The sequence below is a fragment of the Triturus cristatus genome, chromosome 2_1 (genome assembly GCF_964204655.1).
Source record: "Triturus cristatus chromosome 2_1, aTriCri1.1, whole genome shotgun sequence".
In the NCBI taxonomy this organism is placed as follows: Eukaryota; Metazoa; Chordata; class Amphibia; order Caudata; family Salamandridae; genus Triturus; species Triturus cristatus.
The window spans coordinates 755,886,299-755,910,956 of record NC_140581.1 but is presented as its reverse complement, the minus strand read 5'-3'; positions in this window follow the sequence as shown (position 1 = coordinate 755,910,956).

Genomic DNA, 24,658 nt, shown 5'->3' with positions numbered 1-24,658 from the left:
TGCTTCACAAGCCAAGAACTCAACAGCCAAAACGAAAGAGCATGATTGGCAAGTTGAAGTCTTCTGCAACATACTCCCTGGTTAGGGGGCATGCCAAGGTTCTGTATGGTTATGCTCACGTCTGGAAAATCTAGCACTGTGTTTGCATCACAAAAGTGACGCAAATCATCGCAAAATCTTTTTTTACTAATTAACTCTCCAGCCCTAGACATGTTTATGGCTGGAAATTCACTTACAAGTAGTGCAACGCAGTGCATAGTGCTGCTTGCATTACTTTGAGCAAAGGGGGCGTACCATGCATTGGTGCATGGGTGTTCCCATGCATCAAACCAAGGTTTCTGATGCAAAGCCCTATTTGCTTAAAAAAGTAGACAAAGTTGAGTGTAAGAAAATTGCCCCCACTTCATTCAGGGGCTAATACAGAGAAATGCTTTCATTACTTCTTTCTTTTTTACCGACTTTGCATGTATGCTGGCTGTACAGCACAAATGCAAGGTGGGAAAAGTTTCAAGGTTAGTTTAACCGTAGTCTTTTGTACTGAAAGGGTATCCTTCCAATACAAAGCCTATGCTTGTCTCACATAGACACCTCCAAACTATGGTGTAAAGGTGTGGATGTGGTGCACGGCAGCACATTTTTACGCTATCGCTAGGGAGAGGCGAGTAGAATGCCATATTTTTGTAAATATGGTGCCCTCCTCCTCTCTCCTTCTCGCGTAGCACAGCATTTGTGGATGCTGCACTGCGCTGCTTGATGAACTAATACAATTTGGGCTTTAATGTCAGTATGGATTTATGGAATTTTCAATGCAAACTGCACATGTTCTCGCCATGTCAGATCGAGAACACAAAACTGGCAGGGTTCGGAACACATCTGTCAGTGCCATCTAAAATTAAGAACCTATAGCATGGCTTTCTTCTGTTCCCGATGTTCAAGACCCTGAAATAAACGTTTACAGCATTTACAGGAGTCATAGTGCAGAAAGTACAAAGAAATGATGCACTTCTTGTTTGGCAATGAATAAAGGACTTTTCTCTGTTCTTATATTGAGAACTGAAATTCTCGAAATGTCATGGCAAAAAGGGAGAATTCACAACCGTCACCAGCTGCTACACAGCAGTACTAGCCCATTGGAGTTAAACACCAGTCTTAAGCGTCCAAAGGGGCTAATGCCCAAAAAATGGGTAACTTTATGATTCTTTTTCCTACTATTTCCAAACAGTGGGGCATATTAACAAGGGCTTTATCTCCGCTTTTTTGGCTTTAAAAGCCAAAGAAGCGGAGATAAAAATATCGCTCTATCAACAACAGGGTGCTAACATGCAAAATCGCATGTTAGCACCCTTTTTCACTACGCTTCCCTTTGCATCTCTAATGATATGCAAAGTGGGCGTTCCAGAGCAAAATAATAGGAGAAATGTCGCTAAGCGACATTTCTCCTATTATCAAGCTTCACGCTAACCCTGTTAGAGACAAAAAAAGCAGCGCTAACCACGGTTAACACTGCTTTTTTACGTCTGCTAATTTTCAGACTTAGCCATGTAATCCAATGGGAGATGGATTACATGGCTAAGTCCACCATGGGCTATCAACAAGGATATCCCTATCATTGTAGTTTTATCGCTGCATTACCAGCGATAACCTCCCAAAATGCCGCTGGATTTTTTATCGCGTAGGTAGTTAGCGTTGTTAATAACGCGATAACCAGGCGATATTATCCAGCGATAGCGGGCGTTAAAAAAATTAACGCTAAGCGCCCTTAGCGTTCATTTTCCCTGTTCCTTGTTAATATGCCCCTAAGGGGCATATCAACAAGGGCTTTATCTCTGCTTTTTTGGCTTTAAAAGCCAAAAAAGCAGAGATAAAACTAGCACCCTATCAACAACAGGGTGCTAACATGCAAATTTGCATGTTAGCACCCTTTTACTCTACGCTTCCCCTTGCATCTCTAATGAGATGCAAAGGGGACGTTCCAGAGTAAAATAATAGGAGAAATGTCGCTAAGCGACATTTCTCCTATTATCAAGAATATCGCTAACCCTTTTAGAGACAAAAAAAGCAGCGCTAACCGCGGTTAACGCTGCTTTTTTACGTCTGGTATTTTTCTGACTTAGCCATGATATCCTATGGAAGGAGGATATCATGGCTAAGTTTGTCTGTCCCTATCAACAAGCCAACGTGAGATTATCGCTGGGTTTCCAGCGATAATCTCATGTTAGCCACTTAGCGTGAGGATTTTTATCGCTATTGAGATAAGCGTTGCTAATAGCACGCTATCTCAGCGATAAAAATCAACGCTAGCCGGTGATAATTATCCTAGCGCTAAGTGAGCTTAGCGATAATTATCGCCTGTTGTTGTTGATATGCCCCATGATGTGTGCCTTATTGTGCATACGTGATCCATACCGAAAAGGGAATTTTCTATAACTAAATTCATATTGGTATCTCGTTGAAAAAAAGAGATCTTTATAAACTGAACATTGCGAGAAGTTTCAATTTCTCTCTCAATGGAAACTACCTGAAAATAGAATAATTCTCCGAGAGTGACTGCATGCTCCCAGAGACTCTGCAGGACTGTTGCCTGGAAAATGTGTGAAGAACTGCAAGTGACATCCAATACTTGGAACTTCCATTTTTAACCTATGACCTACCAGAATGTCCCTACTTGAGCTCATTTTACCTCGCCTCTACTTTTATGCACTCCACAGAAATGTGTATTGTGTTTGGATATGTGTGTTTTTATTATAAAGGCAATGACCTCAGGGTTACAAGCCACATTAATTTGTTTTTATTGCTTTAGCATCCGTTTGTAAATACCTACAGTGACTCAGAAGTGTGCATTTCATTGAGAACCATCTCACAGCCTGTGGTCTGTTATCGCAGATACACATTACCACATTTGTGCCGCGGCTGCCGGCGGGCCCACAGGCACTAAGAAGATCGGGACATATTTAAACACAAATAAAGTCAAGGCACTGAATAAATAAAATAGTTCACAGAGGCATTGCTTTCTGCTGACAGCTCCCACCAGACTCCAGTGACCTTTACCACCCTGCTCTACTTATTGCAGGCAATGCTTTTCAGAAATTCAAAGCAAAGACAAATAAATGGATGCAGGTGGAAAGGTCACTAGAGTGTACTAAAACCGTCAGCTACTGCACATTCTTTTTTCAACCTACCCTGATTTCCAATTTGAGTATAAAAAAAATAATTCAAATCATGATTTTTTTAAATAATGTAAATGAAGTCATGGTATTGAAGTTCTATTTTGTTTTAAAGATACTGTACATTTCCAGGAAGTTGTGCAGAGACAGTGGCAATGCAAACTTGTCCTTAAGCAAAGAACCGGTAATTCATCACTTGCAACAAGAGCTCTGCACTACTCACTGGCGCACTGTAAGAGGAGTGTTGCCATGCAGGTCATTTAGGGGTCGTCAGAGGTCACATCTGCGATCCCTTGCTCTCCCCTTGTTACCCATGGCACTTTCTTTGCGACCTTTGGCCTCAGTGGTGGCAAAATCAGTGCCCGGAACACAGGAGCAGCGAGTGTTTATGGGTGTTGGTTAGGGCTTTATTCCCCTTGTTTTCTGAAAATGTTTTATGACTATTATGAAAATTATAGTGAATTAATATTATTTATTATTATAATAAAAATATTACAGTATTCACTATTTTTCTAATAAATAAAGGAGTGCAATTAGCTGCAATAGGATCTTCCCTGACAGCTGATGTAAGGACATTTTTTTATTTGAATGTACATGTGTGCGCGCTTGTGGGTAATGGAGTGTTTATTTTAGAGGAAACATGTATGTGTAAATCTGTGTGTATGTGTGTGAAAGTGGAAGTTATTGAAAGTTAGTGACCGATAATGTTGTGAGATTGAGTGGCAGCAGTAAGTGAGTATGAGTGAGTGAGACTGTGTGAGAGTTAGAGTGACTGCAAGCGCGTGAGAATTATTTAGGCGTGACCGGAATTCATGGAATTTGACTCCATGGAATTGTTGGAGTTACTAAAACCTCTGCAAGATTCTGCGGAGTTCTGCTAATGGGCAGAAATAGACACGTTGCACTACTAGCGCCGTGAGGGTGTTTCATACTGGGAAAAAACCACAAACGGAACCACAGGTGTTTTCAATGTGCGCATCTACTGGAGTTGATTTTGCTGCTACTCAAGTAGATTTTCCACTTGAGCAGCAGCCTTGTGACCATGAATGGTTAGGTCCGCCTGTGACATCTGTGTTTGGAAAATCTCACCTGATGTCCTCATGGTGACCGGAAATCGGGCTAGAGCATGCAAAAGCTCACTCACACTCGCCAACTGAAAGTTCTGAAGCCATGCAAGAGAATTAAACCTGCCAGGAGGTGATTGCCGGAATTTAACTGGAACTCTGCATTTCAAGAGTAACGCGGAGTCACCAAAATGTGGCTAATTCCATGGCAGAAGGGGATATTTCACGAACCCCTGGAAATATTAAGTTTGAAGGATTGTTAGAGATTGTAGAAATTAATGTGAGTGATAAAGTATGATTGAGTTAGAGTAAGAGTGAATTTGAATAGGAGTGGGTGGAAATGAGTGAGAATGTTAGTCAGAGTGAGTGATAATTAGTGATAGTGAGTGAGAATTAGGGAGTGAGATTGAGACTGAGTGACAATAAATGATTGAGTCTAAGTAAGTGAAAATGAATATAGAGAGTAAGTGAGTGAGTTACATGAAAAAAGCAAAAAAATGCGAACAACAGACAGGCAATGACAAAATTGCATGGGCCATGCCCACCTGTGACCTTTGCTGGCTGCTTTTTCCCACCATTTCACATGTTGCCCCTCTCTGTCCTTGCCCTACACTAATACAGCAACTGTAAACCAGCTCAGAGTTCGTACATATTCCTTTCACCAAGTCCCCAGCAGATTCTTGACTACATATATCATTGAGTGTGCAGCGCTATGTTGCATATGTTTCCAATTCCATAGTTCTCAATTTGTCACTTGCCATCCATGGTCTAGGCTGTCAGTATATTAGGTTTTCTCCAGCGCCTACTCTCTACATTTTCCCTGCTAGTGTTATCAACCAAACCCATCTATTTTGTCCCCCATGAAATACATATCATGCGTTTTTGGCATATATGGTGTCATTGCAGTATGGAGGCCATACCTGTACGTCTAATGTTCCTCAATTTTGTTTTCCCTCCAATCAATCATAGTTTCTGCTTTCTTTTCAAAGAGGCCTGGTCCCTGACATATCAGTAAGATCCTGGACCATTACTGTCCATGTTGTTAAATCGCCCTGCAGCTTATCATCCCTCCTAACCTTTCTCATATGGGATTCTTCTGCTGCCCATTCTAACATGTCCTGAACCCACTCTGCCAGTGGCAGTGATCTATGGTTCAACCAATGGCTTGCTTTGCAATATTTAATAGGGTGTTATAATGGTGATTCTGCTTTTTGCTTCGGCATAGTTAAGGGAATTTGTGTTGTATGCGATAACCCATGGCAAAATACTGGCACTGGCAATTCTGAACACAACAGGAACCTGTGTCAAAATCCTGGAAGACTGGCGGTCATTTTTCGTATAATATTAAAATACTGGCATACTGGAGGTAATTAGAAATGTCGGTAGTTCCTGGCATAGGGTAAAACACTGGTACTGGCATACTACAGATAATTCGCTGGCATATAGCTCACCTGTGGAAAAATGCTGGAGTTGGCACACTTGAGGAAATTGTTGGCATGGTGGCACTCGAGGCAACATGCTGGTGGTAGAACATTGGAGGTATTTATTATCATGAGGTAGGACAACTGTAGCATATGAGAGGTGCCAACCATGACAAATTGCTGGTCATGACATATTGAGGTCATTTTTAACATAAAGGTCAGCCATGATATCTTGATGGCATTAATGGAAAAACGCTACACCAGTATATTGTATGTAAGTTTTGAGCTAGTCAGGGACCAATGACAAAATACAGGCCATGGAACAATGCTTTTGACATACAGGAGTACATTTTGAGAAATTGCGGTAAGCTCCTGGGGCATGTCAAGTTTTTTTGGAGTGGCACACGATGAAATGTGTTGATCATTCAAGGAGTTTCTCTTCAGAGGCTGACTTTTTAGCAAATAATGTGAAAGCTGCCCTTCAAAATGCATGATATATCCCCAGTTTTCAAAAACACTTTCTCTGTTGCAGAAGTCCAAACCCTGTTAGAAGAGGTCTGGCTCACTTGCTTCACTCACTTGCTGAAATTTAGAGCTGGCATTATGCCCCAGAACTTTCAAAGACAATGTCAGCATCCTAATATAGGTGGTGTCTAAAATAGACATGTAGTGTTGTGTTATAATAACCATGCATTTATTATGGATCATCAGCGGTCACCTATTATGATGTAATCACGGTCAGACTGCCATAGAAAGGCTGTAGGAAATGTGCATCGTAATCCCCATGGTGGTGCTTAAGCAGGCACCGCCTCTATTTTGGGGATTACGATCCGCCTTCCGCCCCAACAGGCTCAAGGAGCCTGTTGAAAGTGGAGCAGATTTCCCCCACAGACATCGGTTGGACCGCTTGTTTCGTAATACGACGGTCGTACCTATGCCTCAGATGTTGGGCGTAACGCCACAGACAAGCTGTTGGATGGCCTTCCACCGACATCATAATGTGGCCCAAAGTCTGAAGGTAAAATCTTTCACTGTGCTGCCCCACTTGGTGTACATGACCCCACTTCATCGTGGTTGTCCTGTGCTAGACCTGTCAGCCTTAGTGTGGTCTTCACTCAAATGTTTTGCTTACTTACTTCCATTTTGTGCTGAAATTCGTTATTTTTGGACTTAGAACTCTCTCCACTTTATCACTGTCAGTCTGTCAGTAACAACTTTAGTCAACTTTTCTTAAATCATAAAAGTAACATACACTACATATTCAGCTAATAATAAACAGCAAGCATTAAAAAAGTCAATAAATACAAATATCACCAGAGGCCGCAATATCGTAAGAGTTCATCAAGATAAAACAAAATGGCAAACATTCTAGCAAACAAAGAACCTCACTTATCTCGTAGTAACACTACTAACCAGTGCTAAAGTGCTTGTGCTCTCTCCGATAAACATGGTTTAATTAGCTTACAACCGATTGGCATATTTAGTTTACTCATAAGGCCACTGTAGTGTGTGTACCATATACCTTGGGCCTGTAAATTAAATGCAACTAGTGGGCCTGCAGGATGTAATGTAGCACCCACTTGAGTAACGCCTTAAAATATGTCCGAAGCCTGCCATTGCAACCTGCATGCAGTTTTAAACTGACCATCCGACTTGGTAATATCCCCTTGCCAAGCCTTAAACTCTCCTTTTATTTCATGTAAGTCACCCCTAAGGTACAAAAAATAGAAAACTATGGTCTCTAAAAAAATTCCTAAGACTATAATAAATAGAGTGAGAAAGTTTATAGGGAAACAACGGAATCCTATCACCCTCCAAGGTGGCTTTCTTCTCCATTTGGGATATCCACTCCACTGCACACCCTTGGATCAAAGGGCTGCAAACTTCTCAAAAGTAGAAGGGAGTTGTGACAAAAGTTTCCATCAGTGTGATGTCAAAAAATGTAGAGCTCGTTAGAATGTTTGGAGGGGTGATGGTTGTAGTGCCTGTGATGTGATAGCGTGAAAAACAATTGAAGTTAAAATTGGCTAACAGGATACTAACCAATTTTAATTAATGCTACCCTGATGCCAAAATTAAAACCAGTGCAAATACAGTTTGAAAGAATAACTGTAGTAAGTCCAGAAGGAGAAGGTCTACATGTTTCAGCCCTAGGATTATTTGATCCGGGCTTTCGTCAGGACCTATAAAGATGGATAATGCTACTGCAAGACAGTGAACCACAAACCTTGTACACAAGTCTCAATCTAAAGCAGTTGATTCTATACAACCTCCCAAAACCTGTGAATCCCGAATGCAGTAAATCACAGGAAAATTGGACTCATACCTAAAATAAAACAGAAACAATATTCCTGCTTAGTATTTCTCATAATCTACAAAGCATAACTGTTGTCAAAGGAAAGCAACATAGATTTTCTATGTTGATGTCATTGTAAATAATTACCTCAAAATGTACGTTTTAACAATCAAAATACAAACTATAAAAAAATTCACACTTACCCATATTTGTACGTGTATGCACCTCACCTCACCTGGCATCTGCTCAGGGAATGAGGCCCGCTCTGTTGCAAGGGTACAAAATGTGAAAACCACCTATTAAAGTCAAAGTGCTTCAAAAGTGGGGTACCTAATATATTTATATATTTAAAATAGTCGCACTGGTCAGTTCAGACCAAGAACAAGAACAAGAAAATACTGACTCCCAGGTTAAGCCAAGCTAGGCTAGTACATAACAGTACATTTCAACATATTACACTATATTACAACTGGTGCTCACTGACAACTACCGCTTAGGTCACCAGTGAATTGTTAAACAAAATTAATTGATCTCTTGTCAGGGAAATATCTATACAGGATATCTTCAAGATATTGACAAATGATGTTTAACGAAATATCCAATCAGGTGGCATCATCAACAGAAACTTTAATCACCCCAGTTAAGATGTGCATGAATCATCATCAGATGAACAAAACAGTTCCCGTCCTGCAGGTAACAGGGCTTGGAAAAAAATCCACACTGACCAACTACTGAAACAATTGAAGCACTCATAGCCTATTTTTTATTTTGGATGCCGAGATAGCTTCCAAGGAATATACAAATGAGCTCAATCATGCCTTTACAAAGGTAGCACCAACCATACAGGTATCGGGAAACAGGAACATTCCTTCTGCTCCCTGGTTCTCAGAAGCTCTGAGGTTGGAAAAACAAAACTGTAAGAGGCTACAAAGATGCTGGAGGTCACAATATGACAATTTAGAAAAATAAATCTATAAATTGCCATTGTCCAAATACAAAACCTTACTAATCAATGGAAAGAGCACTTTTTTTTCCGAAACAAATTGAAGCTGCAAAAAATGACTCTAAAGAATTATTCAAGGTAGTAAACAAACACTCTACACTATTGAGAAAAAAACGACTATAAGTAGTGAAACTTGCTGCAATAATATTGCAGATGCTCTCAGGGATTAAGTTAATAAAATGTATTTGAACTTTGAGGCCGCAAGATCTGGTGACTTCAGAGACTAAATTTCTCTAACCAACTTAACATACACCTCACTCTCAATTTTTCCACTGTCACGACTGAACAGGTAGATAAACTGATCCTTGCAGCAAAGTCAGGATCCCCTTTGGACTCCTGTCCCCCATCTGCTCTAACAGCTATCCTCAAGTTGATAGGTATTATTACTGCAAACATCTTCAATGACATGTTTATTTCTGGAGACTTCGCACTCAGTGGAAAAAAGCCTCTATTCTGCCACTCCTACAAAAAAAAACAGATCTTGAAGTAACTAACCCTAATAATTATCGTCCAATATCTCAACTGCAACTCCCCGCTAAATTAGTGGAGAAATCTATGAACCAACAGCTGGCCCAACACTTTCAGCATAACCATCTGCTTTAACCCAATCAATTTGGTTTTCGTTCGGAGCACAGTACGGAGACATCACTGATTAAAGCTACTGAGAAGATAAGGGCGGTGATGGGCAAGGGCGGTGAGCAGCTCTGATTCTCCTTGACCTATCAGCGGCTTTCGATACTGTACATCACAGGCTGCTGAGACAATCTCTGAGAGTGTTAGGCAGCAAGGATTCAGCCCTTGTGCTGCTCAGTTCATTTTTAGCAGACAGAGTACAATCAGCAGCTCTGGATCAATTTCCATCAGCCCCTTATTCCAGAGACGTTTTAAGGCATGGGCAAAGTGGGCTCTGGCCCAGGGCCCCAACCTTTCAGGGGGCCCCCTGATAGAGCCAGCTTTGTTCTGCATAGAGTCTTGCCCTGATGACCTTGAATAATTTTGAAACTGATTGTTGTAAATTGTGTTTTTCTTTCATTTATTTTTAATGTGTGAGAGTCTATTAAAGACATTTTGCAGACAAATGTGTTTATTTCATGTAAGAACCATATAAAAAGTTTCTTTTGGGGTGTGTCCACTATGGCGGTGGAGTTGACCGCAGCCATCATAGCTCCGCCGTTTGTGCAGGCCAAGAAGCCAGGGAGGCGTCAGAGGCACGTCTGCCTGAAGATCCAAGGTGAACCCCCACCATAAGTTTGGCTGCATCTGGCGATTGGTTGGATTCGTGGACCCCCAGGCTGCCTGGAGACCGGGTGGGCTGCCTGCCAGGCGGCCACATGTGGCGCCGCAGCATCTGCCCCTAAACCTGGTGGTCGGGCCGGGGACCCCGTGAATGCTGTGACGACCGGAGACCAAAACTGGGACTCCTAGAGTCTCCCATCGCTAAGGGAGAGGCCTGCAGGGGACAAGAGCACTCTACTGCGAGCCTTCTGCTGTCCGGAGGGAGCAGGCTGTCCTGTCCCTGTGAAGCTACACGTGGGCCCTACCACTGACTGGGTTGTCCTGCGAGAGTTGTGGAGAATGCGGGCAAACGCCAGGTCTATCACAGGATGACTGGAGGGGTGCCCCCCTCAATTTCTGAAGCCCGTATCAGCACCCTGTTGTTCTCTGGGCCTGTTTGATGAGCCAGTGGAGGCCCCTGCGTCAGCAGCGTGCCAACAGAAGTGATTGCTGGGGTGCTGAGCTACGGCTGCTGCAGGTGGAGTGCCTCATAGGGGACGACGGCTTGCGACAGCAGCCTTCTGCGGTCTGGGGAGAAGAACACTGTCCTGTCCTCGAGAGTCGTGTTTGCTGTCCCTGAGAGAGCACGGTTTCTAAAGAGGATGTGCCACATGGCTGCGCTGTAAGGTAGCAGCGGAAGGGACCAGTGCTGTAGCGGCCAACGGCCATGAGAGATTATACTTTTGACCGGTGAGCGGCCATGACGACCCATCGGACCACTATGAAGGACATGTCGGTAAAGGATATGTTCACCAAGACCTCTACAAAAAGATCCAGCTGGCAGACTTGGAGAACAGATCTCGGCACCCCAACAAGCCGTCACGGGTAACCTAGAGGACTTTGTGTTCTGCCTCTTCAAGCAGGTTGCTCCATCGCTGCTGGGCCAGGATATCATTTTTGACCGTACTCATCACGCGGGTTGGCCGACTTCTGGACCGGGCCAGCCACAAGACATACTCACTTGCCTCCACTATTACCGACAGGAAAAGGCCATAATGATGGCTGCATAAGATTTGAAAGATATTGAATTCGAGGGCATCCGGATTTGGCTGTTTCAGGATCTATCCCCAATTACTCTCCAGAGACACAGATCCCTCAAACCCATCACAGTCTTTCTGCAGCTTCATGTACAAATGGGGTCACCCTTTCCTCCTCCAATTCGTCTGGCGAGACAAAGTCCGAGTGATCCGGACTCTGGACGAGGTGAGCAACCTGCAACCTGCTGGACATCCCGAAGCTGGGCGATGTGCGAGCTTTGGAGAGGGAAAAGCTGGGCTCTCATCGCTCAACTAGTCGTGTGAAGAAGCTCATGGGCAAACCTACGGAAGCAGACAGCAGAGAGGAACGCTTGAGGTTACTCCACTATCTTCAGCAGAAAGAAAGGTGATGTGTTTCTCTCCAGGGGTTCAGTGGCTGAGGATCCTGTTTGTCTGGTATGTAGGCCGGGCAAGGAGCGTTGTGTCCAGCGGAGCTCCAACCTGCTGAACGTTCGTTGGTGACTGCGTTCCCTTTGACATGGACCCATCTCATTATGACTCTTCAAGTGCCCCCCGGTGGGGGAAGTTCATTTAGTTGATATTGTTGTTTCTAGTTCTCTATATCTCACTTTCCTTACCCCATCTTCTCCGTCATAGGAGGTTTTTCCTTAGCCTTAATCTTTGTAGGGGCGTGGTTCGACGTATGCAGGTAGCTGCAGATGGAACACAAGCTTCCTCAAAGATTTCCTCATGGTGGTGTCCTTGATAAGCCTCAATGTTCGAGGCCTTAAAGCCCGGGCCAAGTGGCTAGCTGTCCTGGTTCTGCTTAGAGACTCGAAATGCGATATTTGCCTGTTACAGGAGACCGACCTCCTCCAGGAAGACTGGCGGAGAATGCATTCACGCTGGGTTTACTGGCAATATTTCTCCTCAGGGTCCACCAAGAAGGAGGCGGGGTGGCTATCTTGCTTGTGACCCACTTGCGGGAAGGGTGGAGCGGGTGCTCATGGAGATCCCAGGTAGGATGTTGGCATTAAAGGTCATTATTCAGGGGGCCAGGCTCACGGTTGCTAACACTTATCCCCCAATGAGCAGCAGGAAGTTCTTTTTAGGGAGACAGTGGGCCTGCTGCCTAACTCTCCAATAGGGAAATAGCTGTGGGGGGGGGGACTTCAACATAGCAATGGACTCCCACCTGGATAGATCTTCCTCGAGAAGAGGACAGAATGGGGGTCTGACAAAGGGTACCCGACAGTGGTTGGGTGAGGCAGGCTTCACAGATATCTGGAGACACATGCATCCTAGGGCAATAGATTGCACCTTCTTTTCTGCATCACATCATACGTATGCGCACATAGATTGCTTTCTCACTACATCACGGATCACTCAGGACACAATATTGGTGGAAATTGGGACAGACGCACTCTCGGATCACTCTCCTTTAACTCTGCAATTTAAATATGGGGGTCAGACGCCCGCCGCCCTCCGTTGGCGACTAAACACTAAACTTTTGACTTATGACAAAATAAGAGCTGATACACAAATGGTACTCCAATCCTTCTTGGAAACTAATGCTCTCCCCGAAACGCCAATACATATCCTTTGGGAAACTCTGAAGGTGGTTTTGCGAGGGCACTATCTAGGTATATCGGCAGGTTTCAATAGAGAACATAGAGAGAAGAGAGAAGCCTGGGAGCACAGATCAAAGACATGGAGTCGGCCCATGTTACGATCAGTGACAATCAGTCGGCAGTTGAACATGACAAGAAAACAACTGCAGGCACTAGATATGAGACATGTTGAGTATGACCTTCTTAGAATTCATCAGACATATTATGCAGGGAGAAACAAGGCAGGGGTCATGTTAGCCCACCGCCTTCGAGCGCAGGCATCGGACCGGCAGGTCCTCGAGGTGCGGACTACGGACGGCTCCATTTGTTCTTCGGACTTAGAGGTGGCTAATGCCGTCCGATATTTTTATTAGAAGCTTTATCAGGCCAAGCAGCTCCACGACATAGACATTGCAGCGTACCTTGCTCCGGTGCCTCCACCAGTGGCGACTGGGTTGACCTTTGAAGCGCTGGAATAGGACATAAGTACACAGGAGGTCCTCCTAGCAATTCAGAAACTAAAGTCTATCAAGGCCCCTGGACCGATGGGTATGGGGCAGAGTTCTATAAACTCTTTGGGGTACAGATAGCTCCCATCTTGGCATGGGTGTACAATTCATTGAAGGAGGGGGAGACGCTGCGGGAATCAATACTCTAAGCCACTATCAGAGTGATCCTGAAACCAGGAAAAGATCCTAGGGACTGTGCTTCTTATCGCCCAATTTCACTATTGAACATTGATCCAAAAATCTTCACCAGCATCCTGGCGCACTGGCTGGCCCCTTATGTGCAGGGATTGGTGGATTCTGACCAGGCCAGTTTTGTCTAGGAAAGAGGCTGTAGCGACAACACTAAAAGATTGTGCGATCTACTGGACAAAATTCAATGTACACAGGCCCCAGCCCTAGCATTGACCACAGATGCTTGCTAAGAAAGCATTCGACCTCGTGCACTGGCCTTACCTACACCGAGTGTTGGAGAGATTTGGATCTGGGCCCAGGCTTTGTGGCTTGATCAACTCCTGCTACTCTGCTCCCCAATTGAATGTACAAGTCAACGGTATTAAATCATCTGCCTTCCCCATTCAGAGAGGGACCAGACAGGGCTTCCCTCAGTCGCCACTACTTTTTGCGCTCTACATGGAGCCATTTGCTAAAAGAATAAGGCTTTCTCGACTCATCTCTGGGGTCGGAATGGGAGGCAGGGAACACAAGATAATGTTATATGCTGATGAAGTGCTTCTCACGCTCACAGACCCTCGCACCTCGCTAGATGCGGTGCTGTTGAGACGGAGGAGTTCTGAGCGGCCTCCGGTTTTAAAATCAACCCTCAGAAGTCCCTGCTCCTAGGCCGAACCGTCCCTGACATTGAACGCTCTCGGCTACAGGGCAAATACCCATACCAATGGCCAGACAACAGCATCTAGTACCTCGGTCTATGCATGCACTCCACAACTACAGCCACTGCTGCTTATAATTATGGGGCCCTCCTAGTACTTACGAGGCACGATCTCGCCAAATGGAAGACGCATAACCTTTCATGGATAGGCCACCTTGCAGCAATTAAGATGACACTCCTGCCTAAGCTCCTTTACATCATGCAAACACTGCCCCTCCAGCCCCCTCCAAGGGTCTTGGATAGGATACAATCCCTCCTGTGGGACTTTATTTGGGAAGGCAAGCAAGCACGTATATCCAAGGCCTGCACCTACCTCCCCTTGGCTGCTGGCGGCTTGGGTGTTCCGAACCTGCGGTGTTATTTTCTGGTGGCGCAGCTCGGCTACATGGTGGAATGGTCCTGTCCATTCACTGAAAAGCATTGGTGCTTCATTGAGCAGGCCATCTCAGCCACCCATATTTGGAAGATACCTTGGTTGCTGAAAGCACACAGACCCTTGGGCGTGTATGTTTCCCCAGTCATGCGGGCCACAGTGAGGGTGTGGGATAAGGTACAGCAACAACATGGGCTCTCCACTCCAATATCGTCATAAACTCCTGTGATTGGTAACCCAGACTTTCCACCGACACTCACAGGGGCAACATTTAAGATCTGGCTGGAAGCCAACTGTAAGTGTACAGGCAACATGTTTGACGCTGATGGCCTTATGGATTTCCGCACTTTGCAAATCCACTACAATCTACCACAATCGACACAGTGGCAATATCTAATGTTGGCGCACTGGGGTTCTCAGCCCCGGGTTCCCCCGCATGCCAGTTGACCTCTGATGGCATTCGAGAAGTGGATCCTCACTAGAACCTCGGATACCAAGCTATTCTCAGACATTTACGCCTTCTCGGTAAAACCGATCCGCCCCTTAGCCTCGCAGGCCCGCGCCTGCTGGTAGAGAGAATGCGAGCATACTTTTACGGATAAGGAATGGAATGACATACTCCACAGAGCGCGCTCCTCAGCACTGAACACCACTAATAAAGAGATGCTCCTCAAGATCGTTTATTACTAGTATCACATGCCTAACAGAGTGGCGGCGTGGAACCAGTCCGGTGACGGAAGATGTTGGCTCCATTGTGAACATCGGGGCACCCTCATGCACATACTCTGGCACTGTCCCAAGTTGGAACCCTTCTGGTCCAAGGTCTTGGACTTGGTCAACAGTATATTCCAAACTGACATTCCCAAATTCCCAAGCTACATACTCTTAGGCCTTCCCAATCCCCTTACACCTGCTGCGCTCGCACGGAGGTAGAGTGATCACCTTGCTGCTGGGTGCAGCGAAACAACTCCTGCTTGTGAAGTGGGGAAGGGACACAGTGTCGACACACCTGGATTGATTACATAAGGTCTGGGGCATACTGGTCAGGGTAAAGCTGACAGCTATAGCCACACAGCAATTGCCTCGCTTTGTTAAAATGTGGCACCCCTGCATACAATATTTGTCGGATGAATTCCGAGAATTGCCCTATGCTCAATATTTGAAAATCCTATGCTTAACGACACAAACACCAGAGGTGGATACATGATGCACCAGAGTCAAAGAGAAGCCATAATGTAGACTCCATTCCAGCGACTGCCTTCCCTCCTCCCCTCCTCCCATCTTGTGCCTGACCTTTTACTCCTTTAGTTCTATTATTGTTATTAAATGATATTCACTGTATGCAAGAAGCTCCATCGCCTCCGGCCTGTGGATGTAGGTGGCTCGTAATGTGATGTAATGTGTTAAATAATAAAGAGATGTTAATCCAAAAAAGTTTCTTTTAAATCAATACAGGAGAAATTGTAGGGTGTGACAGAGATTATTTGCTGTAATATTAGTGAGCTGCTGCTGTGTTAAGATACTGAAAACACACATCACTATCCCTGAATATTAGATGTACAAACATTCAGAATTTGAACAAAGAGGGCATGAAAGGTAAAACCGGATGATAAAAACAAAGTTGCTCTGAATAGGGGCCCCCAAAATAGATTTGGCCCAGGGCCCAGGGCCCCCCAAATCCTTAAAACGCCCCTGCCTTATTCTCTACCCTGTGGGGTTCCACATGGCTCCTCCCTCAGTCTGACTTTTTTAAATGTCTATGTGCCTGAGTTAGGCCATTGATTCAAAACATTGTCTTCTCCCTGACTTCATATGCTGACAAGACACAAATTGTGGTCTAAGCACTTAAAAATGAACCATCTACCTTGTTACGTTTTCAAGACTGTATGCAGGATATAAGTGCCTGGTTGAGTAAGCATTGCTTAAAGCTCAACTCTGAAAAAGTAGGTGATAATATTCGGCAGCCTCTCGCCAGCGAGGGACTCCTCATGGTGGCCGGATGAGTTACGTGATCTGCCTAAACCGGTAACTAAAGCTAAGAATTTGGGCGTGTTTATTGACAATAAATTGACATACACAAATCAAATCAATGCAACGGTCTCCTCCTCCTTTTTAATAATTAGAAAAATATAGAAAATGTTTCCTTATCTGCCAGACAATTCTAGAAAGACTGTTATGGCGGTATTAGTGTTATCTAAATTAGATTACTGTAATGGTCTTTATATGAATATCCAAAATCAACACTTAAAAAAATTACAAATGGTACAAAACAAAGCCTCCAGAATTTTGTTAGGTTTACCCCAAGTTTCAGTCTGAATAAAAAGACATTTGAAGACTGCATTGGCTTCCAGTGGAAGGCCGCGTTAAGAGCAAGGGGTTATGCCTTGCTTACAAATCCTTAAATAACTCGGGCCCTGACTTTCTCAGAAATCTCTTTAACTGGCACTAGCCAACCAGACTCCTATGCTCTGCTGGAGCTAAGCTTTTGGTTACTCCCAGATTTCAAAAACCTAACTGGAGTGGGCAAAGTCTGGTTTATGGAACAGGTACGCTGTGGAATACCTCTCCCCTGCATAATAGATCCTCATCCTCACTGATTTCCTTTAGGAAGGAGCTCAAATCTTGCCTTTTCTAGAACTAGTTTCCCCCTCCAGTCATGTTCTTCTGAGCTTCACCTTAGGGTATTCATGCGCTTAATAAGTTACAATAACATAACATAACAAGGAAACGATCATCTGCAGGCCCTTGCCAGAAAGCCACTTACACACCATAGATGCACAAATTGCTTGAATTACAAGTGCAGGTTCACTTTTCCAAACCTCAAAATATCAATTTGCACTTAACTCAATTTGTTTTAAACTTCCACCTGTATAGGGTAAATTGTGAGACTATGTATGATCCAGTTTCAGAAATTGTGTTGGAAAGGGCAGGCACATGCATGTTTTGAAATGAAATGATGCCCGTCCAAAATTGGTGGAGTGCAGTAGAAGCAATGTCTCCACAGAGAAAAACGTTTTCCCATAGAGAAAAAAAACAAATTTTAGCATGTGAAATTGCGCTTTAGGTGAGCATTCTCACATGTGTACACACTGTACAAATTAATTAGCATGTGCTTCTGCTTCAATTGTGTTACAACAAACAAATGATGGACGGAATGCTGACAATGCAGACATTCTCCCCCAGTCAAGAGATCTGGGTTAAATCCATCGTTCTTTTGCCCACTACGCCACCCCAGTTTAGACATGGCCATATGCAAATCAGTCTTGACCCTGTGCCTCATGGGAACAGTCCAGCCCGAACTGCCAAGCCATGTCTTCCCTGGACCGGAATCAAGCATCCTAGGACCGGTTTCTGGCTATCAGCCGTCATCAGCCAGGATAGCTTGACTCCAGTGGCGTAGTGAGCACGGGTCCCACGTCTGGGAATACCCATCCCACTTAGGGCGAAAAGCGTTACAACAAACAAATGATGGACGGAATGCTGACAATGCAGACATTCTCCCCCAGTCAAGAGATCTGGGTTAAATCCATCGTTCTTTTGCCCACTACGCCACCCCAGTTTAGACATGGCCATATGCAAATCAGTCTTGACCCTGTGCCTCATGGGAACAGTCCAGCCCGAACTGCCAAGCCATGTCTTCCCTGGACCGGAATCAAGCATCCTAGGACCGGTTTCTGGCTATCAGCCGTCATCAGCCAGGATAGCTTGACTCCAGTGGCATAGTGAGCACGGGTCCCACGTATGGGAATACCCATCCCACTTAGGGCGAAAAGCGTTACAACAAACAAATGATGGACGGAATGCTGACAATGCAGACATTCTCCCCCAGTCAAGAGATCTGGGTTAAATCCATCGTTCTTTTGCCCACTACGCCACCCCAGTTTAGACATGGCCATATGCAAATCAGTCTTGACCCTGTGCCTCATGGGAACAGTCCAGCCCGAACTGCCAAGCCATGTCTTCCCTGGACCGGAATCAAGCATCCTAGGACCGGTTTCTGGCTATCAGCCGTCATCAGCCAGGATAGCTTGACTCCAGTGGCGTAGTGAGCACGGGTCCCACGTCTGGGAATACCCATCCCACTTAGGGCGAAAAGCGTTACAACAAACAAATGATGGACGGAATGCTGACAATGCAGACATTCTCCCCCAGTCAAGAGATCTGGGTTAAATCCATCGTTCTTTTGCCCACTACGCCACCCCAGTTTAGACATGGCCATATGCAAATCAGTCTTGACCCTGTGCCTCATGGGAACAGTCCAGCCCGAACTGCCAAGCCATGTCTTCCCTGGACCGGAATCAAGCATCCTAGGACCGGTTTCTGGCTATCAGCCGTCATCAGCCAGGATAGCTTGACTCCAGTGGCGTAGTGAGCACGGGTCCCACGTCTGGGAATACCCATCCCACTTAGGGCGAAAAGCGTTACAACAAACAAATGATGGACGGAATGCTGACAATGCAGACATTCTCCCCCAGTCAAGAGATCTGGGTTAAATCCATCGTTCTTTTGCCCACTACGCCACCCCAGTTTAGACATGGCCATATGCAAATCAGTCTTGACCCTGTGCCTCATGGGAACAGTCCAGCCCGAACTGCCAAGCCATGTCTTCCCTGGACCGGAATCAAGCATCCTAGGACCGGTTTCTGGCTATCAGCCGTCATCAGCCAGGATAGCTTGACTCCAGTGGCGTAGTGAGCACGGGTCCCACGTCTGGGAATACCCATCCCACTTAGGGCGAAAAGCGTTACAACAAACAAATGATGGACGGAATGCTGACAATGCAGACATTCTCCCCCAGTCAAGAGATCTGGGTTAAATCCATCGTTCTTTTGCCCACTACGCCACCCCAGTTTAGACATGGCCATATGCAAATCAGTCTTGACCCTGTGCCTCATGGGAACAGTCCAGCCCGAACTGCCAAGCCATGTCTTCCCTGGACCGGAATCAAGCATCCTAGGACCGGTTTCTGGCTATCAGCCGTCATCAGCCAGGATAGCTTGACTCCAGTGGCGTAGTGAGCACGGGTCCCACGTCTGGGAATACCCATCCCACTTAGGGCGAAAAGCGTTACAACAAACAAATGATGGACGGAATGCTGACAATGCAGACATTCTCCCCCAGTCAAGAGATCTGGGTTAAATCCATCGTTCTTTTGCCCACTACGCCACCCCAGTTTAGACATGGCCATATGCAAATCAGTCTTGACCCTGTGCCTCATGGGAACAGTCCAGCCCGAACTGCCAAGCCATGTCTTCCCTGGACCGGAATCAAGCATCCTAGGACCGGTTTCTGGCTATCAGCCGTCATCAGCCAGGATAGCTTGACTCCAGTGGCGTAGTGAGCACGGGTCCCACGTCTGGGAATACCCATCCCACTTAGGGCGAAAAGCGTTACAACAAACAAATGATGGACGGAATGCTGACAATGCAGACATTCTCCCCCAGTCAAGAGATCTGGGTTAAATCCATCGTTCTTTTGCCCACTACGCCACCCCAGTTTAGACATGGCCATATGCAAATCAGTCTTGACCCTGTGCCTCATGGGAACAGTCCAGCCCGAACTGCCAAGCCATGTCTTCCCTGGACCGGAATCAAGCATCCTAGGACCGGTTTCTGGCTATCAGCCGTCATCAGCCAGGATAGCTTGACTCCAGTGGCGTAGTGAGCACGGGTCCCACGTCTGGGAATACCCATCCCACTGTTTCCAGTCCAGGGAGGACCTGGCTTGGCAGTTCGGGCTGGACTGTTCCCATGGGGCACAGGGTCAAGACTGATTTGCATATGGCTGGGTTCAAACTGGAATGGCATGGTGAGCAAAAAAACGATGGATTTAGGCCCAGATCTCTGTACTGGGGTGAATGTATGACATTGTTCTGCATTCTGTCCATCAATTGTTATTTTTGCATTTGTCACCCCGAGTGGGAAGGGTATGCTCAGACGTGAGTCCCTTGCTCTCCATGCCACTGGAATCAAGCTATCCTGGCTGATGAGGGCTGAAAGCCCGAAACCGGTCCTAGGATGCTTGTTTCCAGTCCAGGGAGGACCTGGCTTGGCAGTTCGGGCTGGACTGTTCCCATGGGGCACAGGGTCAAGACTGATTTGCATATGGCTGGGTTCAAACTGGAATGGCATGGTGAGCAAAAAAACGATGGATTTAGGCCCAGATCTCTGTACTGGGGTGAATGTATGACATTGTTCTGCATTCTGTCCATCAATTGTTATTTTTGCATTTGTCACCCCGAGTGGGAAGGGTATGCTCAGACGTGAGTCCCTTGCTCTCCATGCCACTGGAATCAAGCTATCCTGGCTGATGAGGGCTGAAAGCCCGAAACCGGTCCTAGGATGCTTGTTTCCAGTCCAGGGAGGACCTGGCTTGGCAGTTCGGGCTGGACTGTTCCCATGGGGCACAGGGTCAAGACTGATTTGCATATGGCTGGGTTCAAACTGGAATGGCATGGTGAGCAAAAAAACGATGGATTTAGGCCCAGATCTCTGTACTGGGGTGAATGTATGACATTGTTCTGCATTCTGTCCATCAATTGTTATTTTTGCATTTGTCACCCCGAGTGGGAAGGGTATGCTCAGACGTGAGTCCCTTGCTCTCCATGCCACTGGAATCAAGCTATCCTGGCTGATGAGGGCTGAAAGCCCGAAACCGGTCCTAGGATGCTTGTTTCCAGTCCAGGGAGGACCTGGCTTGGCAGTTCGGGCTGGACTGTTCCCATGGGGCACAGGGTCAAGACTGATTTGCATATGGCTGGGTTCAAACTGGAATGGCATGGTGAGCAAAAAAACGATGGATTTAGGCCCAGATCTCTGTACTGGGGTGAATGTATGACATTGTTCTGCATTCTGTCCATCAATTGTTATTTTTGCATTTGTCACCCCGAGTGGGAAGGGTATGCTCAGACGTGAGTCCCTTGCTCTCCATGCCACTGGAATCAAGCTATCCTGGCTGATGAGGGCTGAAAGCCCGAAACCGGTCCTAGGATGCTTGTTTCCAGTCCAGGGAGGACCTGGCTTGGCAGTTCGGGCTGGACTGTTCCCATGGGGCACAGGGTCAAGACTGATTTGCATATGGCTGGGTTCAAACTGGAATGGCATGGTGAGCAAAAAAACGATGGATTTAGGCCCAGATCTCTGTACTGGGGTGAATGTATGACATTGTTCTGCATTCTGTCCATCAATTGTTATTTTTGCATTTGTCACCCCGAGTGGGAAGGGTATGCTCAGACGTGAGTCCCTTGCTCTCCATGCCACTGGAATCAAGCTATCCTGGCTGATGAGGGCTGAAAGCCCGAAACCGGTCCTAGGATGCTTGTTTCCAGTCCAGGGAGGACCTGGCTTGGCAGTTCGGGCTGGACTGTTCCCATGGGGCACAGGGTCAAGACTGATTTGCATATGGCTGGGTTCAAACTGGAATGGCATGGTGAGCAAAAAAACGATGGATTTAGGCCCAGATCTCTGTACTGGGGTGAATGTATGACATTGTTCTGCATTCTGTCCATCAATTGTTATTTTTGCATTTGTCACCCCGAGTGGGAAGGGTATGCTCAGACGTGAGTCCCTTGCTCTCCATGCCACTGGAATCAAGCTATCCTGGCTGATGAGGGCTGAAAGCCCGAAACCGGTCCTAGGATGCTTGTTTCCAGTCCAGGGAGGACCTGGCTTGGCAGTTCGGGCTGGACTGTTCCCATGGGGCACAGGGTCAAGACTGATTTGCATATGGCTGGGTTCAAACTGGAATGGCATGGTGAGCAAAAAAACGATGGATTTAGGCCCAGATCTCTGTACTGGGGTGAATGTATGACATTGTTCTGCATTCTGTCCATCAATTGTTATTTTTGCATTTGTCACCCCGAGTGGGAAGGGTATGCTCAGACGTGAGTCCCTTGCTCTCCATGCCACTGGAATCAAGCTATCCTGGCTGATGAGGGCTGAAAGCCCGAAACCGGTCCTAGGATGCTTGTTTCCAGTCCAGGGAGGACCTGGCTTGGCAGTTCGGGCTGGACTGTTCCCATGGGGCACAGGGTCAAGACTGATTTGCATATGGCTGGGTTCAAACTGGAATGGCATGGTGAGCAAAAAAACGATGGATTTAGGCCCAGATCTCTGTACTGGGGTGAATGTATGACATTGTTCTGCATTCTGTCCATCAATTGTTATTTTTGCATTTGTCACCCCGAGTGGGAAGGGTATGCTCAGACGTGAGTCCCTTGCTCTCCATGCCACTGGAATCAAGCTATCCTGGCTGATGAGGGCTGAAAGCCCGAAACCGGTCCTAGGATGCTTGTTTCCAGTCCAGGGAGGACCTGGCTTGGCAGTTCGGGCTGGACTGTTCCCATGGGGCACAGGGTCAAGACTGATTTGCATATGGCTGGGTTCAAACTGGAATGGCATGGTGAGCAAAAAAACGATGGATTTAGGCCCAGATCTCTGTACTGGGGTGAATGTATGACATTGTTCTGCATTCTGTCCATCAATTGTTATTTTTGCATTTGTCACCCCGAGTGGGAAGGGTATGCTCAGACGTGAGTCCCTTGCTCTCCATGCCACTGGAATCAAGCTATCCTGGCTGATGAGGGCTGAAAGCCCGAAACCGGTCCTAGGATGCTTGTTTCCAGTCCAGGGAGGACCTGGCTTGGCAGTTCGGGCTGGACTGTTCCCATGGGGCACAGGGTCAAGACTGATTTGCATATGGCTGGGTTCAAACTGGAATGGCATGGTGAGCAAAAAAACGATGGATTTAGGCCCAGATCTCTGTACTGGGGTGAATGTATGACATTGTTCTGCATTCTGTCCATCAATTGTTATTTTTGCATTTGTCACCCCGAGTGGGAAGGGTATGCTCAGACGTGAGTCCCTTGCTCTCCATGCCACTGGAATCAAGCTATCCTGGCTGATGAGGGCTGAAAGCCCGAAACCGGTCCTAGGATGCTTGTTTCCAGTCCAGGGAGGACCTGGCTTGGCAGTTCGGGCTGGACTGTTCCCATGGGGCACAGGGTCAAGACTGATTTGCATATGGCTGGGTTCAAACTGGAATGGCATGGTGAGCAAAAAAACGATGGATTTAGGCCCAGATCTCTGTACTGGGGTGAATGTATGACATTGTTCTGCATTCTGTCCATCAATTGTTATTTTTGCATCTGCTTCAATTGTGAGCACCCATGGAAAGCTGTGACTCTCTCAGTATCCCAGAGGTAATTCTGGAATGTTTTGCTAATTTCACAAATCATGAAATTAGACTCAAATATGTATGTAAACCTGTAGGTGCGCATTTATACATTATTTTGTGAATTGGGCCTTAAGATGGCAATTTACTGGGGGACTGCAAATAATTGTTCTTTCACAATTAGTAACATGCTGTCAGGTTAAGTGGGGGAGACAAAAGATTGTGGGACATATTCACAAGGATCTATTGCAGAGGTAACTGCACTTTATCGCAGCCAAACACCTGCTCAGACCTGGTGCAAAGTCAGACAACAACCTGCACCACAAAAGGGAGCCCAGCCCACAGCCACACCGGAAGGGCAACAGATGCCATGGAGCCACTGGTCATGTGGCCCAGACACCCAAGAGGGCCACAACACCCACTGCCACCACCCCAGGACCCCACCCCACCCCAGGAAACGCACCAGCCTCACAGACCCAACATCTGATAATGTCACCGTCCACTACAGGCTGAAAGGGACAACCATCCTACGCATCCTAACCATCATCGCCTAACAGGCCTACGACACCAACATAGCCGAAAATCAACATCCCAACACAAACCAAGCTGCTGGATTGTCTGCACCTGTTGGCCCCTGGCACTTTCCAAACAACACCCACCAGAGTCGGAGGAGTCTCACAGCCAGCCACATCCAAGTCCCTCACACCTGTCCTGGACATCACCATCAGCCTGGTACCCCAGTCCCTATACGTCCAACACAATGTGCAGGTCACGCTGGAGACCAAGCAAGGATCATACACCATAGCATTCATAAAATTAAAAGGCCCAACTTTTGCACTGATCCCCCAGGTAGCTCAGGCAAAGGTTCTCCCAAACTAAACATATGGGTGTGAGGTTCTGAAAGGG